The sequence below is a fragment of the Alligator sinensis genome, unplaced genomic scaffold (assembly GCF_000455745.1).
Source record: "Alligator sinensis unplaced genomic scaffold, ASM45574v1 scaffold65_2, whole genome shotgun sequence".
In the NCBI taxonomy this organism is placed as follows: Eukaryota; Metazoa; Chordata; order Crocodylia; family Alligatoridae; genus Alligator; species Alligator sinensis.
Genome location: NW_005842071.1, coordinates 1,184,351 through 1,209,146, shown reverse-complemented (window position 1 = coordinate 1,209,146; position 24,796 = coordinate 1,184,351). Strand labels below are relative to the sequence as shown.

Sequence of the window (24,796 nt, the reverse complement as noted above, 5' to 3'; positions counted from 1 at the left end):
TGCCAAATAGGTAAAAACAAAAAAAAGCAGTGAGGGGCCCAATCCCTTCTTCCCCTCCCCCCAGAGCCTGCCCATCTCTCCTGTAGCCAGGGGGCAAGCTGCCAACGGGCCCTGAGCTGTGAGGGGCCCCAATGCTTCCTTCCAGGGTGGTGGCACCCCCCCAGGATTGCCTGGGCAGGGTGTCAGTGAGTGGGTGCTGCCCAGGGGGTGCCACCACAGTGGAGGGAAACACTGGGGTCCCCCCGCAGCTCAGGGCCTATTGGTAGCTCTCTCTCCAGCCACAGGAGACCCAGGCAGGCTCCAGGAGCTGTCGCCAGGTTGCACAGCCTGAGCTACAGGGGGGCCCAATACTTCTCTCTGTGGCAGTAGAGCCCCCCCGAGTCTACCCAAGTGGGGTGCTAGCTGCCCGGGTGCAACCACATCTCTCAGGCAGCACCCGCTGGATCCAATGGTGCATGGGGTGCTGGACACCTGGGCATGTTCGGGGATGCTCAGGCTTGGTGGGCTTCCAGTGCTCCATGCACCATTGCCTAGGACTGCCTGGGAATGGCCTGGCTGCCCTGGGAAGGTGGCAAGAGGGCAGCAGGGACGATGCCTTTCGAGGGTGAGAAGTTTTGATTCCATTACAGCAAGGGTGGGCAAAATGCAGCCCACAGGCTGGATGCTCCCCGCCAGGCCATTCTATCTGGCCTGCAGGGCCCCTAAGAAATTTAGAAAATGATTATTTATCTGCCACTGGCTGCCTGCCATGTAGCTTGCCAAAACTCAGTAAGCGGCCCTCCACCCGAAAAAAATTGCCCACCCCTGCGTTACAGTATTCAGTCAAAGAATAACTAAAAATCCTTTATTACTTTTGAAATAAAAATTAAATCGCAAATGTTTTGTGGGTTTCAGCTAGTTTTGAAAATATTTTAAATGATCACTGTAGCAGGAGCATACCTCAGGGGTGGCCATAATGTCCCTTAGTGGCCATAATGTCCCTTAGTGGCCATGCATCTCCTGCACCCACTGTGGTTCTGTGGATCACCTTCCTTCCCTCTCACCTCCCATGTCTTGTTGTAATTAGTCTATTTGCTGGAAGGGATGGCTCCCCTAACATCCTGGAGTGAGTCCTCATCTGTGCTTGTAACTAGCGGGTCCCTCCTGGACTCCACAGATCTCAAACTTGCCCCTGAGGCACTAGGTGGGCCCTTCTGGCCCATTTGTGTACCAGCACAATAATTGCCTTAAGAGCTAATTCTGCAGCCTCTGACCTCTCCTACAGCCACACCCATGCCTCACAGGTATTATCAGTCATCATTCAGGTAGGGCCCTTTGTCTCCTAGTCAATACCCAGTCACTACAGGCCTTTACACCCTTGTTGGGGCTTTGGCCTGCTCAGCCTCTGCCCCTTCTCTCGCTGGTCCCTTTTTGCCTAGGTCCATGGTGCTGGACTGGCTGCTGGGTTCCAGCCCCTGACTTGCCCTTCTGGGCTCTGGTCTAACTCTTCTTGGGCTGTGGGTCCCTGGCCCTGGCTCTTGCCCCTCTTGGGCTATGTTTTTGCCCTCCCCAGGCTGATGGGCTCCTGGCCCTGCTTCCCACTCCTCTCGCGCTGTGGTTTCACCCTTCTTGGGATTCAGACCCCTGGTCCTGGTCCTCACCCCTCTTGGGCTACAGTTTGGTCTTCTTGGCCTCAAACCTACTATTGCCCCTCTCAGGCTTGTGCTCTGTCCCCCTCAGCCTCAGGCTCCGACTGCCCCGAGCAGGGCTCGAAGTCACCACGTGCCTCTCGGGCACCACTGGGATCTCCTACCTCCCCTGATAGTCCCTCTGGTCCACCAGTATAACTTAACCAAGTAATAAGCCCCCTGGCTATAATACAACACTTCCCATCTGGGAAAACAGTCTCTACAGAAGGAAATGCACACTACTGCTTTAAGAAAAAGACCTCTTCCACCCCCCCCAACAGAGCAGCACTCACTCTGGAAGTAGCTTTCACCCTGGGCTCTCACTGTTCTCTACCCCTCTGCTCTGGTTCAAGGTCCCAGGGAGCTCCTCTGCCTGGCAGCAGCAGGGCCAGACCATCCCAGCTGGTTCTGCCCCCAGGGGTTTATAAGCCTCCCCAAGCCCTGCCCCTTTCAGTTGGGTGGCTCCCCAGCCACCCACTGTGGTTTCTAATCAAAGTCTGTTGCATAGGTCTATGAGCAGCTTGCAACTGCTGTTCTGGCTGCTTTGTCCTTGCCCTTGTTGCCATGCCTTTGTAGGAGGGCTTGCCCTATTGGCCCACTGTAGAGCAGGGAGCACTGCAATAGGCACTGATAGTCTCGGGCCCTATGACTGCCTGTTCCCTGCAGCCAGTTTATCAGGTGCAGTGTTTCCCTCTGCCTGTGGAGCTCTCTGCTCTGTATTTCCACTTAAAGTAATGGGGAGCCCCTGGCTACCCATTACAATCACAAGTGTAGTTAACCATTTAAAATGATACAGAGCTTTGTTAAAAGCAGAAGTGATTGATGTAATTGGGCAGTCAGTAAGCTAGTCGGTTGTAGTATTGGGTAAAACTAATTCTATGTGAAAGAGAACTGTGCTTTTGACTTCAAGTTGGAGGAATTTTAAGTCTTTAGAAATTATTTTTGAACTACGTTAGAAAAGGATCTCATAATCTTGTACCATGGAAATTGGCTAGATAGCTTTTGTTAGTACACAAAATTCTTTGTTCTAGGAAGAGGTCTTCATACATTTCAATAAGTGAAAAATATTAGTTCATTTTATGAAAGCAGTTATAAAGAACAGATTGTCATATTTCTATAATTTTTCTTATTATGAAAAAACATCATACTTGGCTGCAAAGAGGAGATTATGCATCTTCTTTCCAAATAAATTGTCCTGTTTTGGTAGCAAGCATGCATGTATTATAAGGATGAATTCCTTTACTCAGTCACAATTCATTGTCCTCTTAACCTAAAGACTAAATAGCTTCTGGTGGCCAAGTATATAAAGGTATGTGACTAAAAGAACAGCCTTTAGTTATAAGAGACTGGCCAGCATCACTATAAAAATAAAATTTAAAGCCAGATTCTGCCGTTTTGGTATTCTAGTAAAGAATTCTTATCCATTTATAACACTGACTTTATATGCCATATTCTATCTATAACTCTAGAGAAAACCAGCAGCAAGAGCAGAGATCTGCGTGGCATAGCCTGTGGCCTGACTAAAGTATTACTTAAAGGGGATCCGTATAATATGACAAGAGACAGCACAGATTTTCTATAGGTAGGTTACACTATCATGAACTAGAGCTAACTGTCTGGCTGTATGTCCAGAAACTTGCAAAAGAATCACTATTATATTTAGTATCATTGCATCCTGTCTCTTCCCTATCATGAGAGAATAACAGTCAGAAGAGAGAAAACCCTTTCCTGACTCTTCTGAAACACATCACAAAGACACTATTCCACTACTTTTCAATACCAGGACCCACGGAGAATGTCATGGGATACAGACTGAAGGGAAGGTTATCTACAGTTATATTGCTTCTTGATACGGATGGGGTGAGTTCAGATTTTCAAACCACCCCAAAACTTTCTTAAGATTACTAATAAGGTCAGTATTAATGTTCTCTCCTTTTTTGGGATGCTTTTTCATTTTCTTCAGTGGTCTACAAGTAGCAGTAGTTGTATGTATGGGTGAATTTTTGCAAAATGTAATATAATGCAAATTTTCACTATTTGCATGGGTAACCCTCTCAAAAGGAGAGAGAGAGAGAGAATAAGACAGTATTGTGGAATCAATATTATAACTATCTTAGATAAAATAAGATATTCCTCTCAACATATTTTTAGTAAAGGAGCTAAGAACAATTGGGTCTACCTACTGTCATTGTTGTTATTACTATTAGGCCCAATTCTGTATGGTCTATATGTGGCTCCCAGACATCAGACTCACTACCCCTTACTTTCTGCAACTCACATATGAAAGAATTCCAATCTTTTCTCTGTGCTGCTCTGCTTCAAGAAGCAGGTGTATGGTAGCTTTTTCTTATTTATTTAGATTGTGCATTGCCTCTAACATAGAGTCCCTGCTTTAGTTGATTTTGCCCATGATGGTTTCCGCTTCCTGTGGTTGTTATGCATTCACATGGCATGATTCTCCACTCATACCAATGTTAACATCAGTGTAACTCCACTGATGCCACTGGAAGAATTTCAGAATTACAGCAGAATCCAGCCCCACAACATGTGGGGGCATTTTAGCAAAATACAGACACAACATGTTCCAGAGGATTTCTTCATAGTGTGCTTTTCCAGCCCTCATAGCAATGCCTATTAGACTTTCTTTATCAAATCATTTTAATTCTATCTCAGTGTAAAATAATTTACTTGTAGAGTGTTGAATAAGAAAATAAACCCTGATATATTGAATGATTTTGAATAAAACTTTCTAGGGAAAGGAGTTACAAAAAAAATTTCCCTCCAGGTACCAAAATCTGCTTCATCTCATGCACTTTATTTATGGAATGAATGAAGGAAGGGTTAAACTTTCTGCAGGGTGTAACAAGGCAGCTTTTATGGCACTTAATTTACCAGAACAAAATTTCTTTGATGAGTCAGATATCACAGAATCATCCAACAGAAGAGTTTCATATCTAGAGAGGGAATGATTAAGGTCACTGGGAAAACAAAGAAGAAAAGCCTGCATTGATGCCCCTGCTACTAGAGCCACAGATTAACATTAGAGCTTTCCAAGAGTGCTGGATACCATATTACTTCAGTGGAGAGATAAAAATATTTGTGCTTAGAATTAATGTTTGTATTTTTTTGCAAAAAAAAGCACTTTTTTCATTTTCAAATATGGAATTATGTATGAGACAAAGTTGGGAATTTGGAGTGACAAGGGGCTGTGTGCCTGGGAGCTACTCCCAGTTCACTGGCAGGCTGAAGGGGAGCTAAGAGACTGGAAATTCTGGGTGAGTTGAGAATTGGGCTTTCCCCAACTCCTGGAACTTCAGTAGCCTGCCTAGTGAACTGCAGAAGATCACCTCTTTATGCTATTAGAGCACTCATCTGCAATGAGGGAAGCTATGGTTCAAATTCAAGCCTCTGTGTAATTGGATTTTTAACCCAGGTCCTCCATCTCCTAGGTGAATGCCCTGGTCATTGGGTTATTGGATATTCTGGGTCCTTGTCAATGGCTTCTGTTGAATCTATTCTGTTTTCCATTAAATAATTACATATCTATTGGGCCAAAGAGGGAGAAAAAACAGGAGTCTGCCTCTGTGGACTAGATCACTTGGGAGAGTTAAGTTCTAGGCCTTGATTTCAATGAATATCCAATAGGTCAGTGGTTGTAGGACTTTCCGGGGTTGTAGACATTCAGTTAAGCAGAAAATGGATTTGAACTCCACAGTCCAGTATTGGCCAGTGATGTTGAAGAGAGTGTGACAGGGTGCCTCTCCAGTGGGGGACGGGACGGACTGTGAAGCCCCTGCAGCCTTCACTCTGTGGGCAATCACCCATTCAATCACCCACCATGCCTTGATGTTTGTTACTTTTATGAGGGAGACTGCCCCAGGACTTCCCAAATTGCTCTCTCAAATGACCGCCAAGTGCCCATGGTCACTGCCTTATGGGCTAGTTGCATAGCTCTGTTCTACCCCTACACCATGCCCCATGCCTTGCAGATGACATCCTCATTACTGTTTTCTTCCACTTAGCCCCTCCTCTGGAGTTCCTGGACCCTTGCCGGTCCCACACTCTCAGCCTCTCAATGGGGTTCCTGGACCCTTGCTGGTCCCACAATCATAGAAAATTAGGGTTGGAAGAGCCCACAGGAGGTTATCTAGTCCAAACCCCTGCTCAAAGCAGGACCACCCACAACTAGATTATCCCAGCCAAGGCTTTGTTTAGCCAGGTCTTAACAACCTCCAAGGATGGAAATTTCACAACCTCTCTGGGTAACTTTTTCCAGTGCTTAACTACATAATATCTTCCTAATATCTAACCTAAACTTCTCTTACTGCAACTTGAGACTGTTGCTCCTTGTTCTGTCATCTGCCACCACTGAGAACAGTCTAGCTGCATCCTCTTTGGAATCAGCCTTCAGGTAGTTGAAGGCTGCTATTAAAACCTTCTCTCCTCTCCTCTCCTCTCCAAGATATTATATCCTACCTAAGCTTATATTTTAGCTAAGCCCGGCCTTCTTCTAGCATCAGATGATGCCATAATCAACCCTGGCTCTACCTGCAGGCTGCCGCAGCACTAGCTTGCCTGCTTCTTATTGTGGCAGGAGCACCAAGTCTCCAGAAAGCACCAGAATTTCCAGATCCGTATGTTTTCTGTGGGGTACAACATTCCTAAGGGCACACCTACTGGACAGGCAGAGGTGATCATTTATTAATTCTACAGGGATTAGATATAAGACGGGTTCTGAGCACTTCTGCACTGCCAAGACTTGGGTGGTATTGCCCATGCCCAGCAGACCAGAATTAATTACCTCCAGTAATAATGGATGTAAGTTTTGGCTTCAGGAACCTACAGTGTTTTTAAGCATTTAAGTACCCCTTCTGAATCTAACTCTAGGAGGCTAGATGCTTCACTGCATCTGGGGATCCTACAGTGAACATCAGGGTAAAGGTGTGCAAAGTGATCGGCAGCTAATTGTTGTCCTCTCCTGAGGTGTGCCAGTCTAGCACATAGCAGAATCCACAAGCAAAGGGCCAAATTAGGGGCTGATTATCCATCAGGCCTAAGGAAGCCCTGGACATAGTGCCTTTGTAGCTATTTTTTCTTGCAGAATCTCTGCACCATTTCTGTGCCACTGGATCCCTACCACACTGGAGATTTTCTCATGATTAGTTATACTGGTTCTACAGTTAGATTCTGCCATCAGTCTGGTAGAGTGACCACATATCACTGGAAAATCTGACCCAGGGTCTTTTTTTCTGTCTAAATTCACAGGGTACACAAGAGGCAAAGAAGCCCAACTTTAAAGGAACTACTAGATAGTAGTATTGCCAAAACTTCTGGCTGGATGAGTGGCATGGGGTCAGTCTGCAGGCAGGATCCCATGAAGGGTTGGTGTGTAGGATCAGCCCATGGGAGCAATCCAGTGCATTGGCCTGGCTCCACGCACCTGCATATAGCCACATGCTACTCTGAACCCATACGCCTGAATCTGGCAGCCCAAACCTGCACAGTCAGATCTAGCCACATGACAGCCTGACCCTGTGCACTGGTATGATCTAGCATACATGACCATGTTGTCTGGCCTTGCGGACTTGCCACTGCTCCCACCACTACTCTGCCACCAAATTTCTGGAGCCATGGAGGGCCCAATGGGTTAGATGACATGGCTTCTCAGGCTGGATCTAGCCCACAGGCCAGGGGTTCAGCACCACTGTTATGCAGTTTTTATGGGGAAGCTACATTTCATTAAAGCTACAATTTCTCTCTCAGAACATATGAAACAAAACAACACAATTGCTAGGACTGGAATTCTGAAACAGCTGGTTTCTAAAAGATATTCTAAATTATAGGTTTCAATATTTTTTATCTCTATCAGATTTACAGATTATTCAGGGTATGCAGTAGTTCTCCCAGGAAGCAAGCACGTAGAACTGAGAGTCATGAAAAGTGGCCCTCCTCACTGATTAATAGAGGATGAGGTTACTGTTGCCCTTTTACTGAACAATGGATGGAGGCATATTTCATTGTCAGAATGGTGACAGATGCTAGCCCTCTGAGAAGCTTAAACATATGTAACTTGGCTGACAATAATTGGCCAACTGTGTGTGTTGTAGTTTACATCTTAAAACTCAAGGAGATTAACAGTTTCTTGCTACTAGTCTCTAGGTTTTTAATTTCAATTGAAAGGGAAAATGTTTCTTGTCTACAATTGAATGCCTTCCTTCCAATTCTAACACAAGAAAAAATATTCTTTCATCATTGAAATTCTGTTAAAATTAGTTTAAATTGTAATAGAATAAACTTCAGATTTTGTTTTCTGAATTAACATGAGGAGTCATTAAGATTTCTTCTATTTCCTACCACCTTTGCACTTTAAGTGAATTTGGAGCTCATAAAATGCCAGGCTGATCTCTTTGGAAAGTGCAATTCTCTTTTCGAGAGGGGGAGAATGAGTCTGTATTCCACAGTTTGCACTCTTGGCAGTCTCAAGAGAACAGAGAAGGAGTGAAAGTTCATTTCTCAAAACCAGGGTTTTTTTAAATTCTAGATGCGATCCCTCCACGGTAGGATTGAGGTACATCCTGTCTGGTTAGTGTGCACAAGCACCGCCATTGTCACTGACCTTGCTAAGTTTGACTGTAAAAATCCATATTCAGTCTTTATTGCTCTTATTTTGCAAATGGAAGCTATGTAAATCTCACATGTAGAATTAGCAACTAATAGTCACTTTTGAAATCAACCTTGAAAGGATCAGTTTCCACAATTGTACAGCAGGGTATTCACATTTGAAAAGTTGACTTTTGTTGGAAGAAGAAAGTGGCTCCTAGCTAGCAAGAAGGCTGGAAGATGCATATAAAGATGGAAAGCAAAAAACTAGAACTCTTGATTCCAAAATACCTTTTATTAGACCACCTGGAAAATGGCAAGAAAATTGTCCTTTTCTGCAAGCTTTGGGGATCAAAGTCCCTTCATCAGGCTCTGGGAAAAGTGTAGATGGTACAAGATGGTAAAAAGTCCCCATAGGTAGGAAATAAACTTCATTTTTGCATAGAGGGAGCTGAAGATGGAAGGCTGTCCCTTTGGGTCCATGAGAGTGTCTTTGTGAGCTGTGCTGAGTAGCTCTTTGATATGTTGATCAGGTAGAATTCCTTCCCTGGAGGTGGCAGGCAGGGAGGTAAAAAAACTTCCTTGTTCTGCAATAAAGTTTAAAATCCAAAATAAAGATGGAACACACACACCTTGCCCTCTACACCAAGCAGAGCTCAGCTCGTCTCAGGATCTAGCTCCTAAAAATAGAAAGAAAATGTCCTATTGCCCAGATTGGTACTTTTTAAAAATCCTTTTAGTCATACTCCCAACTTCCCTCACTACTAAGCTATAGTCTATGGAGGCTTGGTAAGCTACATAGGACCAGGAAATACCAGAAATATCAAAATATGAAGATGAAGAATGTTTTGCACACACTGCAATCACTCAAGAGCTGTATGATGCAAGAAAAATACAAGAGAAACATGTGGGCTAGCATTTTTAGTTTACACCAGACTAGAATTCAACAAATCTGTTTTAGACAAAGGCAACAAGTATACTTAGAGTCTGATTGGGAGCAGCTCTTCAACACAGATGTGATGCTTTCTCCCATGTACATACTCCACATTGGGTTCAGAGTTGGGGGAGTGGATGTCCCAAGCTGTAGAATTCCAAGGAGCCATATAGTTACTAATGAAGTATTAGGATATTGACAGCCTCCACATTCTACCCATGTATACACTATATTTTTTCACATACAACATGTTCCGTTCCTCCAAAAATCAGCCCCCCAAAATTGAGGTGCACCTAGTAAGCAGGGAAGCTGTTTTCTTCACTGGAAAAGCAGCACACCTGGAGACACTGTGCGTCCCATGCTGATTGTCTGGCTCAGCAAGCTGAAACGGAGGAATCCTTTATTAACCCTCTTACAGCTGTAGCTGTTGGCTGAGCACTATAGCTTGCCTGAAGCAGCAAGTGAGTTACTGGTAGTATCTTGATGAGGCCTGTGATGTAAACTACTTACAGTAAAGAGCTAACAGTCTTGCTTTTGCCTTTGCAAGGGCCTGGGGCCTAACCTTCTGGAAACGCAATATGTCTAGGAAGTGTGGCATCTAAGGATGACAGCAGGCAGCAGGAACTTTATGCCACACCAAGAAGTGTTCCCTAATAGTTAGGGCACTTGCCCACGAAATGGGAGACCTGAGTTCTTGGTTCCATTTAGTTCAGAGCTTCTTAACCAGGGTGCCATGGCATCCTCGGGTGCTTTGACTTCCTTTCAAGGGTGCTGCAGGGTATCATGCAATGTTAATACTGTTAGGTGTACAAACATGAATCATAAACTAAGCTCAGAGATTTCAAATAGGAATCCATAGTGTTAAAATCATTTTGACCTGTTGGGCTCTTTCTGTTTCCTTTGCAACGGAAGAGTTACTTTAGTATTTTTCCATAGTCAAAAGCCAAGTAGAAGCTAAGAGCTGGCATATTCAAAGGGTGCCCTGAATCTAAGGAGGAGTGCCTTAAGTTTCACAAGGTTGAGAACCACGGATTAGTTTGAGAGGTGTTGAACTCAGATCTCCAACTTTTTAGGAGAGCACCCTAACTAGCAGTAGATGGGCTAGGGCAGGGCTGCTCAACCCCTGCCTTACAGGCCAGATCTGGCCCATTAGAATCAGAAAATTAGGGTTAGAAGTACCTCAGGGAGGTCATCTAGTCCATCCTCCTGCTCAAAGCAGGACCATCCCCAACTAGATCATTCAAGCCAGGGCTTTGTTGAACTGGCATTGTACCATATCATCCAGCCTGAGGGACCAGAAATTTGGTGGGCAGCAGAGAGTAGGGGCATTGCTCCTCTGCTGTCAAATTTCTAGACCCATGAGGAGCCCCAGGCCCTGTGCACTGGATTGGCCACTTGATCCCCAGGCACAGGGCTAGGTGAGGGCAGTGCTGGACCCCAAAGCCCAGTCCTGGTGTGAGTGGCCAGGAAGGGGCAGTATCAGGCCTCTGAGGCCCAGTCCTGGTGCACAAGGGTGGGAGGGAGCAGTGTCAGGTCCCTGGGCCAGTCCCAGTGCATGGGAGGGGTTGGTGCCAGACCCCCAGGTCCCAATCCTGAAGTGCAGGATATGGGGAGGCAGGCTGCTGGGTCCCAGAAACTGATCTCGGCGTAGGGGGCTCAATCTGGCCTGTGGACTGGCCCCATACCACTCACCTGGCCCAGGGGCCAAAAGGTTGAGCACCACTTGGCTAGGGAGAATTCAGAGGATCCTCCACCTTTCCTGTTACAGCTGGCTCACCGGGCAATTTATGGTGCTAAAAGAAGAGAAAGTAAGAGGGAGTGTGACCCTGTGGCTTATGCTCATTGGAAAGAATACAAAAATATCACTGGGGGCAGGGGTGAAAACCCAGGGCTCCCTCTTTCCCAGGGAATTGCCTGCCTCACAAGTCCACACCCCCACTGATATGTCCTCCCTTTAGGCCACTGAATGTATGATACGATTTCTCTTATGAAACCACCTGCATGATCTCAGTCTCAAGCAATCACTCAAAGTGTTTTTTCTCAGTCTAGTGAACTGGGGGCTTATGTACATCCCAGATGGAACAGGATCACAACAGACCTTAGGTGGAGTTAGATATTTGGTATCTGCTGAGGCAAAAATGCATTCTGTATTCATGATGACTTTGTGGTACGGACAACAGGATGAAGCCACCAAATTTCTTTTCACTTGCAGTGTGAGTTGAAGTGCAGACATAGGCCTCCTCCAAAGGTACAACGTTAACACACTCGCACAAATTCCTTTTCCTCACTTACTTTTCCACCTAAATTGCTTTTAAACAGATATAAAAACATTAGGCATACCTTTGCTATGTAATCTTGGCTCTCTTTTGAGATCATACTTGTCTATGAATCATTGAACTAATACATGAAGAGTCTGCCTAATAATCATAACTTGGTATGTAAGACCCCATGTCAGGACAAGACTCTGTTGGTTTCCTAAAAAAGACTGAGAAATCTAGAGCATGCCAGATGTGAATGTGTTTGTACTTAAAAGATGTTTTTTGTGAGCAGTTCTCGTAAGTGATGTTAAAAAGGAATTAATTCAACCCTTGCTCCTTCCTGCCAGGAATTTGATGCATCATATTGATGAACCCTTGAGAAAATAATGTTGTTTTAAATATATCTATATTTATGCAACTTAGAGTTGGTGTGGGGGCAGAGAAGACACAAAGGTAAGTGTTAGGTTTCCCATCCTCACTCTTCTAAGGAGTGTGAATGAACAAAGTTTGTACTTATAGTGCTACCCAAGGATAGTTTAAAGTAAGAAAAAAGATAATGCTTCTAAAACCAGGCCTATAATTACTATTTATTTCAGCAGCAATTTGCCTTTTTATGGTGCACAATATTTGTTACCTAGGCAACTTGTTTCTGTGGAGACCCTGCTCAAATTAAAGTAAATCAGGCAAGATCTAAAGTCAATATCAATAATATATTTTAAAACCAAAGGCCAGAGAGCCATCAATTTGGCCTCAATGCTGCATTTTTTTAATTATGTACAGATACAGCAAGACAGGAATATTTGCATCCAGACGATGCTTTTCTCTACTGCCTGACTGATTTGTATTGTATATATTGAAAATAAAGTGAAATTTACCAAAATCCTGCTATTTTCAGTTGTCATATAGGAAAGAATTGTGTGTTTGTGTGTACATATGTATTTATATATGTACTACATGCAGATATGAGGACTAAAAAAACCAAGAGTTTTGTAGGGTCAAAAATAATGCATGGTTTAATTTTAATCTTATTCATGAAGTAGGATTTTCATTAGCAGACTGAGCACTGTGGCATAGTAATGTCTACCTAAGATCAAAGGGTATGACCCTGTATGCATCACAGACAACTGAAAATATCCTATCACTTCAATAGGCCAGGATTAAGCTCAAATCCAGCATTTTTTAAATAAAACTCCAAACTAACCCCCCCGTAAAAGCCAAGGATGAAAAATGTGAAAAAAACATGGAGAGATTGGGGTTGACAAGGATCTAATATTTTGGCGTTTTAAGAAGAAAAATGAAATTAAACACTTGTAAAGAAAGTAATGTTTTTGCAAGTAGTGTTGGTTGGTTGAAAGTCTGTAAAACTAATATTTTAATTCTTTAATCATAGGGAGTAATTTTAATGAATTTCCCCTTTTGAATTAACATAGAAAATGTAAATCCAGTCGGTGTTTAAAAGAGAAGAGTCCCAGTCAGGCCAAGATTATGAGGACCAAGAAAGCAGAACTCCTTTTCTCCAAATGTTAGACCAATGTTTTCAACTTAATGGCTAGGAACAGAAATTACACATAAATCAGTTTAAGTGGTCAGAAACTGGTTTAATTCTGTAACAGAACAGAAGCTCAGTGCGCACAAACCAGTTTCACAGTGGCTGAAACTGGTTTAAGATAAATCTGGTTGAATGTAGTATCATGCTTACCTGATTTGGATCAAACCGGTTTATTAAACTTCAGTTTAAATTGCAGTACCCCAGCATCCCAGAATTTTGCAGCCTTGGACTGGGTTGGACTGTCTCTTCCAGAGGGCAGGGCTGGCCCTGCCCCTGTGCTCCCTAACTGAAGCAGTGAGGGCTGGCTGATAAGGGGCTGGGGGGCAAGCCTGGCTGGGGATGCAGCCCAGTCTGCAGACAGGGAGGGGAGGGGACTGCTCCCCCCAGGCAAACCCCACTTGCGGTCTGGGGCCAGAAAGGTGAGTTAAACATCCTTTCCCCCACTCAAACTTAATGCTGGCTGCAACTGTAGACTACAAATCCCAGAGACACCTGGAAGCAGGAAGAGGAAGTGATGAGTAACCCTGCAAAGTCCTGCTGCTCTGATTTTGGACTGCAAATCCCAGAGACCTTGGGGGCAGCAGGAAGAGGAAATGAACACACAGCCAGAGAACCCTGCTCTAGCACCCCCTGGCTACTGGCCTGAGCCACTACAGGCATGTGCGTGCATTTCCTGAATCAAAGGTAAATGTCTGTTCATTTCTGTTTCAATTTAACCTGTCCACCTTAGGCTAACCTACAAAGAATGAATTGATTTAGCCTCAGGCTTTTTGACTGTCTATACTTAGCCAAAATGTTACTTTTTGTTACTTTTGCCTATAATGGTGCAGATTCCTAGCTGGTATTAACTTTAATGGAGACATGCCAGCTCACAGTAGCTAAAGCTCTGGCCCAATATGAAAATTCCTAGGACACATAACTAAGCAGTGCCATAGTAATGAAGTTTGGCACCCAGGGCAAACCCCACAGCAGCAGCCTGCCCTTGCCCCACACACAGATCTGGGGGCCCCATGCTTGCCTGGGAGTGCACACAGCATTGGGAGTCACCCTTCCTCTGTTCCCATGCTCCCCACCCAACAAGCCGCTCCTAGCTCCATTCTGTGCCCCACCCCAGCTGGGCAGCACCTGTTGGAGCCCCTTCACTTTTTCACTTTGGCACCAGGGGCAGTTGTCCCACTCATCCCCCCCCCCCCCCCCCCCCCCCCCCCCCGCCCCCTTTGTTATGGCACTATAACCAAGCATGATAGTCTTGTGATTCTGGTACCCATTTAGAAATTCAGTATACAGCAAATTATAAAGAATCATGCGAAGGAATCAGAGGAATGCATTACAAATCTGGTATTTAAGTTAAGGACTACACTTTGATGTATAGTTTCATAGATGGGCTAGAAGGGACCTTACAGATCATCGGGTCCAGCCCCCCTGCACTTGGGCAGGAAAGACTGCTGGGATCAAATGACCACAGCGTGATGAGTGGCAAGATGTTTTTTGAAGATCGCCAGGGTGGATGACTGTACCACAAAACCCTTGGTACTCAGCTTGTAAAGAAGTTTTCCTTATGTCTAGCCTGAAGTGATCTTCAATCAGCTTATGCCCATTATTTCTTGTCCTTCTCTGGGGAGCCTTGGTGAATGGATGCTCCCCCAAGCCCTGATGTACATCCCTGATATACTTGTAGGCTGGAACCAAGTCCCCCCTGAATCTTCTCTTCTCCAGGTTGAATAATCCTAAATCCCTCAGCTTGTCCTCATACGTCTTGGTCTCCAGGCCTCTAATCATGTGTGTGACCCTCCTCTGGACTCTCTTGAGCTTCTCCACATCCTTCTTGAAGTGTGGCACCCAGAACTTGGGCACAGTACTCCAGTTGCAGTCTCACCAAGGTCGAGTAGAACAGGAAGATGACATCCTTTGCCTTGCTCGAGATGCTTCAGTAGATGCATGCCAGTGTTTAGTTATGTTGTGGTATGTTGTGTCACAATAGATTGATGTTACTGGGGATTATTTCCAATTGCCTGAAACTTGCAGGATCATTGAGGCTAAGTACAGACAGTCAAAAAACCCAAAGCTGAATTGATTCATCTTTGCAGGTTAGTTTAAGGTGCAGAGATTAAACTGAGAAACAACTGGACAGATATTAACCTTTGATTCAGGTAATGCAGCCACATGCCTGCAGTGGCTCAGGCCAGAAGCCGGGGTCGGTGTGGGGGGGAAAGGATGCTAGAACATGGCTCTCTGGCACATAGCCAGCATGGGCTGTGTGTTCACTTCCTCTTCATCCTGCCCCTAAGGCTTCTGGGACTTGCAATCCAGAATCACAGTAGCAAGACTCTGCAGGCTTGCTCATCACTTCCTCTTCCTGCTTCCAGGTGTCTCTGGGATTTGTAGTCCACAGTCATAGCCAGCAGTAAGTTTGAATGGGGGAAGGGGTGTTTAACCCCCCTCCCTGGCCCCAAACCCCAGTCAGGGTTTCGGGTTTGGCTGGGTGTCTGGGGGGGCCACCCCTCCTGCCCCTCCCACCCACAGACTGGGCTGCATTCCCCAGCCATGCTTTCCCCACTCCCCTTTTCAGCCAGCCCTCACTGCTCCATGTAGGGAGCAGAGGGGTGGAGCTATCCCTGCTTTGCTGAAGCAGAGGAAGTGGCTGGAAGCAACTGCACTTCCTGAATCAAAAGTAAATGTGTGTCCAGTTTTTGCTCAGTTTAATTACTGCAGCTTAGACTAACTTGCAAAAACTGAATTGATTCAGTCTTGGGCTTTTTGACTGTCAGGAACAAGGTAACAAAGCTTCATGCCACACTAGTCCACAACTATTTCACTTGAACTACTTCATAACTCACCAAGTGAAAAGACATTTCTCACTCTCCTGCTTCCTTTCCTTGTCTGTGCCCAAAGTGAAAAGTAGGTCAGTTTGTATCTATAAATACTAAAAAAGTGAATCTTGATTTATAGCTAGATGGTCAACATGGCCTGGCCTACACCTCTGTACAGGTGCTTTGGTCTGCTGCTCCAAGTAATGGGAAAAGATAAAAAATAATGCTAATGCATCTGGCCATTTAAAGAAGTACACACTCCCTTGAAGAGTATTTTGTCACCATATTTTAATGTGCAGAGGATTAGAAGTGGGATTTTCTTCAGTTTGATCCAAAAAAATCTTAGTACACAACAGGTAAATTCCAGCAAGATTAAATTTATTTGGACCAAGGGAAGTACTGTAGAGTCCTTCCATTTCCCAGGTTGGTTTGCTACCTCTACACACATAGTACTTTTTTTCTGAACAAAGTCCTTTTCCTTGTTATCCCACTGGCTCCTTTTTCTAAGTGTGCTCAGTTAATGTCCTTCCTTGCCCAGGTTACTGCAGTGTTTTGGCCTAAGTAATGGCTGGATTCTTCCTCCACTTTCTGTCCTGCCTTACCTGAACACATAGGATCTGGACTAGCTACTTGGGCAGGATGGCAGTGAGTAGATTTGGCCCTAACCGAATACATCTGTTTTATTTTTACTGTTTTTGAGACAGCCACCCATGCCATGGCTTCTGATAATACTGTTCTGAGCCATGCCATTGCTTTTACCAGTCTCCTCACGTACTCACTGATAATGTTGAAAAATCATTTAGAAGAAAGTGGGGTCCTTAGTGCTGAAGCCATTGTGCAGGAAGGATTCTAATGCTAGGAAAGATTCATTAGGATGCTGCAGTCTAACCCCTTAGGTAATGTCCGTCCTCTAGAAGCTTTACTTTAAAAGTTCACAACTGCCAATAAATCTCACTGTGATAAACAATTACAGCTTCCTGGTGCTCAGTGAACAAAACCAGTTTAGTGATCTCTCTAGAGTCCTTCTCACTATGCTCCACTTATTTCCAGGCCTCAAATATGTACTTTCCTTCAGTTTGCTGTGACACAAATTCCTGGTTATTCTGTCTCAAGTATCTGCCTTGTCTGTTGATGCAGCACTTACTGATAGTACAAACCATCAGACACAGAAGTTCTTTGTCTATCATGGTTGACAATAATCTTAGCATGGAATGAGAACAAAATATTTGGAATGAATCATACAGTTCATGGAGACAGAAATCAAAGGTTGCTTTGGCTGTTGCTGTCTATTTGATATGTTCCTTTAAGTCTGCTCTCCAACTTCAAAGTGGCCAGAGGCTGACCAAGTCATGGACTGCACAATTCCCCCTCCTGCCCCCACCATGGGGCCAACCACCCCTGGCCACTGCTGCATGAGAACTGTGAGCTGCCCTTTCACAAACCTCCCTACACTACCCACCAGTGATCTCCTCCCCTTGCTTCCACATGAGCTGTGCAAACTCCTCCACTGCCACCATCACATGGGTTATCCTTCCCTTGCCTCCCCACTGCCATATGAGCCCCCACTGCAACCACCATGCAGGTGCCCCCACTCCCACTGCCATGCTAGCAATGCAAGCCCTCCACCTGTGACCTCTGTTGACACTGTCATGCAATGCAGCAAAAGCTCACCAGCTACCACCATGCTGTTCTGCCCTAAAGACCCCAGCCACCACAACAGGTGAAGCAGCAGCTAGGGGGAAGCCCAGAGACTACATGTCAACTCCTCATGGGCTGGATGTGGCTCATGGACCACCAGTTGGACAGACCTCTTCCCCCCCCCCCCCCGCCCCCTTTGTTATGGCACTATAACCAAGCATGATAGTCTTGTGATTCTGGTACCCATTTAGAAATTCAGTATACAGCAAATTATAAAGAATCATGCGAAGGAATCAGAGGAATGCATTACAAATCTGGTATTTAAGTTAAGGACTACACTTTGATGTATAGTTTCATAGATGGGCTAGAAGGGACCTTACAGATCATCGGGTCCAGCCCCCCTGCACTTGGGCAGGAAAGACTGCTGGGATCAAATGACCACAGCGTGATGAGTGGCAAGATGTTTTTTGAAGATCGCCAGGGTGGATGACTGTACCACAAAACCCTTGGTACTCAGCTTGTAAAGAAGTTTTCCTTATGTCTAGCCTGAAGTGATCTTCAATCAGCTTATGCCCATTATTTCTTGTCCTTCTCTGGGGAGCCTTGGTGAATGGATGCTCCCCCAAGCCCTGATGTACATCCCTGATATACTTGTAGGCTGGAACCAAGTCCCCCCTGAATCTTCTCTTCTCCAGGTTGAATAATCCTAAATCCCTCAGCTTGTCCTCATACGTCTTGGTCTCCAGGCCTCTAATCATGTGTGTGACCCTCCTCTGGACTCTCTTGAGCTTCTCCACATCCTTCTTGAAGTGTGGCACCCAGAACTTGGGCACAGTACTCCAGTTGCAGTCTCACCAAGGTCGAGTCGAACAGGAAGATGACATCCTTTGCCTTGCTCGAGATGCTTCAGTAGATGCATGCCAGTGTTTAGTTATGTTGTGGTATGTTGTGTCACAATAGATTGATGTTACTGGGGATTATTTCCAATTGCCTGAAACTTGCAGGATCATTGAGGCTAAGTACAGACAGTCAAAAAACCCAAAGCTGAATTGATTCATCTTTGCAGGTTAGTTTAAGGTGCAGAGATTAAACTGAGAAACAACTGGACAGATATTAACCTTTGATTCAGGTAATGCAGCCACATGCCTGCAGTGGCTCAGGCCAGAAGCCGGGGTCGGTGTGGGGGGGAAAGGATGCTAGAACATGGCTCTCTGGCACATAGCCAGCATGGGCTGTGTGTTCACTTCCTCTTCATCCTGCCCCTAAGGCTTCTGGGACTTGCAATCCAGAATCACAGTAGCAAGACTCTGCAGGCTTGCTCATCACTTCCTCTTCCTGCTTCCAGGTGTCTCTGGGATTTGTAGTCCACAGTCATAGCCAGCAGTAAGTTTGAATGGGGGAAGGGGTGTTTAACCCCCCTCCCTGGCCCCAAACCCCAGTCAGGGTTGGCTTGGTGGCTTGGTGGGGCAACCCTCCTGCCCCTCCCACCCACAGACTGGGCTGCATTCCCCAGCCATGCTTTCCCCACTCCCCTTTTCAGCCAGCCCTCACTGCTCCATGTAGGGAGCAGAGGGGTGGAGCTATCCCTGCTTTGCTGAAGCAGAGGAAGTGGCTGGAAGCAACTGCACTTCCTGAATCAAAAGTAAATGTGTGTCCAGTTTTTGCTCAGTTTAATTACTGCAGCTTAGACTAACTTGCAAAAACTGAATTGATTCAGTCTTGGGCTTTTTGACTGTCAGGAACAAGGTAACAAAGCTTCATGCCACACTAGTCCACAACTATTTCACTTGAACTACTTCATAACTCACCAAGTGAAAAGACATTTCTCACTCTCCTGCTTCCTTTCCTTGTCTGTGCCCAAAGTGAAAAGTAGGTCAGTTTGTATCTATAAATACTAAAAAAGTGAATCTTGATTTATAGCTAGATGGTCAACATGGCCTGGCCTACACCTCTGTACAGGTGCTTTGGTCTGCTGCTCCAAGTAATGGGAAAAGATAAAAAATAATGCTAATGCATCTGGCCATTTAAAGAAGTACACACTCCCTTGAAGAGTATTTTGTCACCATATTTTAATGTGCAGAGGATTAGAAGTGGGATTTTCTTCAGTTTGATCCAAAAAAATCTTAGTACACAACAGGTAAATTCCAGCAAGATTAAATTTATTTGGACCAAGGGAAGTACTGTAGAGTCCTTCCATTTCCCAGGTTGGTTTGCTACCTCTACACACATAGTACTTTTTTTCTGAACAAAGTCCTTTTCCTTGTTATCCCACTGGCTCCTTTTTCTAAGTGTGCTCAGTTAATGTCCTTCCTTGCCCAGGTTACTGCAGTGTTTTGGCCTAAGTAATGGCTGGATTCTTCCTCCACTTTCTGTCCTGCCTTACCTGAACACATAGGATCTGGACTAGCTACTTGGGCAGGATGGCAGTGAGTAGATTTGGCCCTAACCGAATACATCTGTTTTATTTTTACTGTTTTTGAGACAGCCACCCATGCCATGGCTTCTGATAATACTGTTCTGAGCCATGCCATTGCTTTTACCAGTCTCCTCACGTACTCACTGATAATGTTGAAAAATCATTTAGAAGAAAGTGGGGTCCTTAGTGCTGAAGCCATTGTGCAGGAAGGATTCTAATGCTAGGAAAGATTCATTAGGATGCTGCAGTCTAACCCCTTAGGTAATGTCCGTCCTCTAGAAGCTTTACTTTAAAAGTTCACAACTGCCAATAAATCTCACTGTGATAAACAATTACAGCTTCCTGGTGCTCAGTGAACAAAACCAGTTTAGTGATCTCTCTAGAGTCCTTCTCACTATGCTCCACTTATTTCCAGGCCTCAAATATGTACTTTCCTTCAGTTTGCTGTGACACAAATTCCTGGTTATTCTGTCTCAAGTATCTGCCTTGTCTGTTGATGCAGCACTTACTGATAGTACAAACCATCAGACACAGAAGTTCTTTGTCTATCATGGTTGACAATAATCTTAGCATGGAATGAGAACAAAATATTTGGAATGAATCATACAGTTCATGGAGACAGAAATCAAAGGTTGCTTTGGCTGTTGCTGTCTATTTGATATGTTCCTTTAAGTCTGCTCTCCAACTTCAAAGTGGCCAGAGGCTGACCAAGTCATGGACTGCACAATTCCCCCTCCTGCCCCCACCATGGGGCCAACCACCCCTGGCCACTGCTGCATGAGAACTGTGAGCTGCCCTTTCACAAACCTCCCTACACTACCCACCAGTGATCTCCTCCCCTTGCTTCCACATGAGCTGTGCAAACTCCTCCACTGCCACCATCACATGGGTTATCCTTCCCTTGCCTCCCCACTGCCATATGAGCCCCCACTGCAACCACCATGCAGGTGCCCCCACTCCCACTGCCATGCTAGCAATGCAAGCCCTCCACCTGTGACCTCTGTTGACACTGTCATGCAATGCAGCAAAAGCTCACCAGCTACCACCATGCTGTTCTGCCCTAAAGACCCCAGCCACCACAACAGGTGAAGCAGCAGCTAGGGGGAAGCCCAGAGACTACATGTCAACTCCTCATGGGCTGGATGTGGCTCATGGACCACCAGTTGGACAGACCTCCATGGTTTAAGTCATTTCTGAATGAATGCCTTCCATGATGCTAGAGAAATTGTGTTCTGAAGGTGCCGGTTATGGGATGAGGTGTATTACTAATAACACTATCTCTTAAGGAAAGTAGAGTTCCATGTTACTTTTTCTCCAGTAGGGGAAATATTAACCTAGGCTGCTTACAGACATGGGGAAAAAAAAAGCCCCCAGCCCTTTATTTTAAGCTTGGCGTGCTTCCTCACCGAGCGCCGTGTACGCACAGAAGAGGAATTGTGTCAGCTTAACCTGGCTCGCCCAGCATCTGTATCACTCACGTGCTTCAGTGGGACTTAGTGGTGCTTTCATCTAATAGATGAGCGAATCAGCTATTAGATAAAAGTGCCAAAACCCCCTACTGAAGTATGCAAGTGACACAGATCCTGGGGAGCTGGGTCAAACTGATGCAATTCCTCTTCTGGTAAAGCGCTGGGGTTTTTTCCCCATCTGTCGTGCTCCTAGTAACCTGGGTGTTCTTCAGTGTGCTTAATATTCTGATTCTCCTTTAGTTTTAGTTAGCAATTAAAATATAAACTTATTATGCAACTGTGGGGGAAAAGGTCTTCCCCAGAGAAAACATCAACTTCTAGGTGAAAAACTGACATAAAAAAATTAATTTGAAAAGTGAAAAAAATAATTTGAAAATGACTCCCATGGCCTTGTGTTCCCATTTGCTCTGTGGGCTGGGCTCCCTGGATAGTCTGTATCTCCCATGATACACAACAAATTCTCCCCTTAGTATGCTGCTGTGATGCATTGTACAAGTCCCTGGCCACAGTGCATCACATGGGTTGTTGCCAATTTGGGGAACCTGGGCTATGAAAGACATAGGGCTACAAAAGACAAACTACAACTTCCATGAGGTACCATAGCAGGATTTTGGAAGTGAAAGGTTCTATTTTCTGGTCCATATCAAAAAATGTTTTAGTTTGCAGGTGCCCTATTTTTTGCCAGTCATAATTTACTACAGAAAGTAGACGTTTCATGAAACATTTTGTCAGAAAAAAGCAAGCATCTTAAATTGACTTATATTGCTACCTAAAATTTCTGATCCAGCTAGAAAATGACTGTATTATGCAGCCTACTGTATTATGCAGTATGTTGATGAAATCTGTGGGGGATGAAATTACAACCATGTATAGTTCGTTACATTTACAAGGAACCGAGATTCCTTCAGGTTAAGACAAGAATAATTTCCTGATTCCCCTTTATGAGAACACTATGGTAAATCCTTTCCTTTCTGATCCCTTCCTAGGAGTTTGGGATGATATAATGTATCTGCATTATCTCCATGATAATAATCTTATCAAGCCATGATAAATATATCTTTTGAATTACTTTCTTTTCAGATTCCTTTTGAATCTTATTCTAGCAGATAACAAATGGCATGTAATGTCACTCTTGGCAGGGGGGTATCTATCTCTTTTATCTTCTTATCTAGGTATAGTTTTATATCTTTTATCTTAACAAACCAAGATTGGCTGACTGAACAAAATTCAAAGGAGAGATCTCTGATATTGCAATTTTTGAAGATTTCATAATTGCAGTGTCAGGTTCTATGGCAGGAGTGGGCAGAATATGGCCTGCAGCTCAGATCTGGCCCACCAAACAATTTCATTTCACATGCGGGCGCCCACCAATTAACTGTACCCCGCTTGGCCCAATTGCCTCGCTCCCACCCTCATGTGCAGGAGGGCCCTGGCACCACCAGCATGCACAGCTTCCGGGCAGGGCTGCTGCTGCCATTGCTGCAGCTGCAGGAGGACCTGCTTGGCTTCCACAGTGACTCCTTCTCCTGTCCGTGCTGCTGCCATTGCTCCAGGCAGTGGGTAGGGAAGTGGCAGCAGGGGGGGGAAGGGAAGGGGGAAGCTGAGCTGGGTGGGAGCACAGGGCTGGGGCTGATGGGAGTCCGGGGCCTGTGCCCAAGGGGGCAGCGGGAGTGCAGAGCTCAGGTGGCCGGGGTGTGGGTGTGAATGTGTTGGGTGTGAGGCAGTGGGCCCTTGGGTTGCTCGTGACCTGCTCAGGTGCTGCCACCTGATGGCGCACAGCTCCAGCCAGTTTTGGGAGCTGCAAATGGAAGCAAGGAGCAAAGCCAGGCCATCCTGCCTCTATCCTGTGGGGCTCCCTGCAGTGCACATGCAGATCCTGGGACTTGCATGCTACCGGGGGGGAAGACCCACATGACGGAGCCTTGCTACCACATGCAGCTCACGGGACTCTGCAGGAAGCAGAGGGGAGCCTTGCCCCCCTGCTTCCTGGTGGAGTCCTGGCAGCTGCTTATGGTAGCAGGGAAGGCAGACAGATCCATCACGCAAGGCTTCCTCCCCAGTGGCCCATGAGTGCCGGGAGCTGCACATGCGCTATGGGGAGTCCTGCATGATAGAGGCAGGCCAGCCTGGCTCTGCTCCTTCCCTCCACGTGCAGCTTCTGGAAGTGGCTGGAGCTATACACCGTCGGGTGGCAGTACCTGTGTGAGCCATGAACACCCTGAAGGTCTGTCTCCTACGGCTGCTGCTGGCGGTGGGGGCTTTGCACCATGCAGGGAGTGTGTGTGTGAGGGGTCCCCACACTTCTTTACCCTCCCTCACACCCCACATACCCATAGCCTGCCCCCACAACCCTCCCACATATACACATACCCCACAACATGCACTACAACTCCGACACACACAGCCACACCCCACCACAACCCCCACACACACATCCACACACACTCCGCCATATACACACCCACTTCCCAACCACACCCCACACAATCCCCCCCCCCACAATATACAAGAGTAAGACTTTATTTTTTATTTATTATGCAGTCATCTCTATATACACTACACAAACACAAATAAATCAGGACAAAAATATTTTTTGAAATTAAATTAAAATATGTTATACTAGACGTTTGACTTTTAGTATATGTTTGGTTTTTTTCTGGTTCCAAGATGCCAACCCCACCTCCAAAAAGAAGTACTTCCAGGGGCTAGGGGTGGGACTTCCAGTGGCAAAGGTTAGGGGTCAGGACTTCCAGTCTCAAGATGGTGACCAGGGGGTGGGGCACCTGCCAAGGAGCAGGGCTACTCTTGCAGCCCTTGACAGGTCACCAAAACTCATTTAAGCAGCCCTCCAGTCAAAAAAATTGCCCACCCCTTTTCTATGGTTTTTTCTCTCTATGATTTGATCAAATTGGATCAATTTACATGTACAAAGATGTAAGTTTTATAAGAGCCAGCCAGTGTCATCTGCTTGAAATCTGAACATCAAATAGGCTCCTTCTGATTCAAATCAATGATACAGACTTTGCATTCAGAACCTATTTAATGATTTCGCTGATGTTGTCAGAACAAGAAGAGATTCATCTGTAAGAGCTCTACAATGCTAACTGAAGTAAGAGAAGAATAAAAAAGAACATGGTAGATCCTGGTTTGTTCCTTTACTTCAAAAAGTGATCTTCACCCTAAAAAGGTTGGAGGCCACTGATTTAGAAAGTCCTAAGCATTATGTCTGTCTATACCCTTGCACAGCCACTTTTCAAAGAACAACTGTGCTTTAAAGATGGTACATGCTTCCTCAACTATTCAGTGCAACATACCTCTCAATGCTGCCTGTTGCTTTACAGAGCAAATCAATGTTTGTGATCAACAAATATCAGACTGGTTTTACATGCTCTTTTCATCTTCTCCAACAATTACCTGCAGGTTTTTGCAGAGTAAAATTAATCAATTTACATTTA

The 24,796-nt window shown here is 45.3% G+C and overlaps 1 long non-coding RNA gene across 1 annotated transcript in view; it reads right to left on the bottom strand.

The window, feature by feature from the left end:
* Positions 1–8,795: 8,795 nt before the first annotated feature.
* LOC112550280 overlaps positions 8,796–24,796 on the bottom strand; it is a 52,765-nt gene continuing 36,764 nt past the window's right edge. The window contains exon 4 of the long non-coding RNA XR_003094030.1: positions 8,796–8,854. This is a non-coding gene — a long non-coding RNA (uncharacterized LOC112550280). The remainder of the gene's footprint in view (positions 8,855–24,796) is intronic.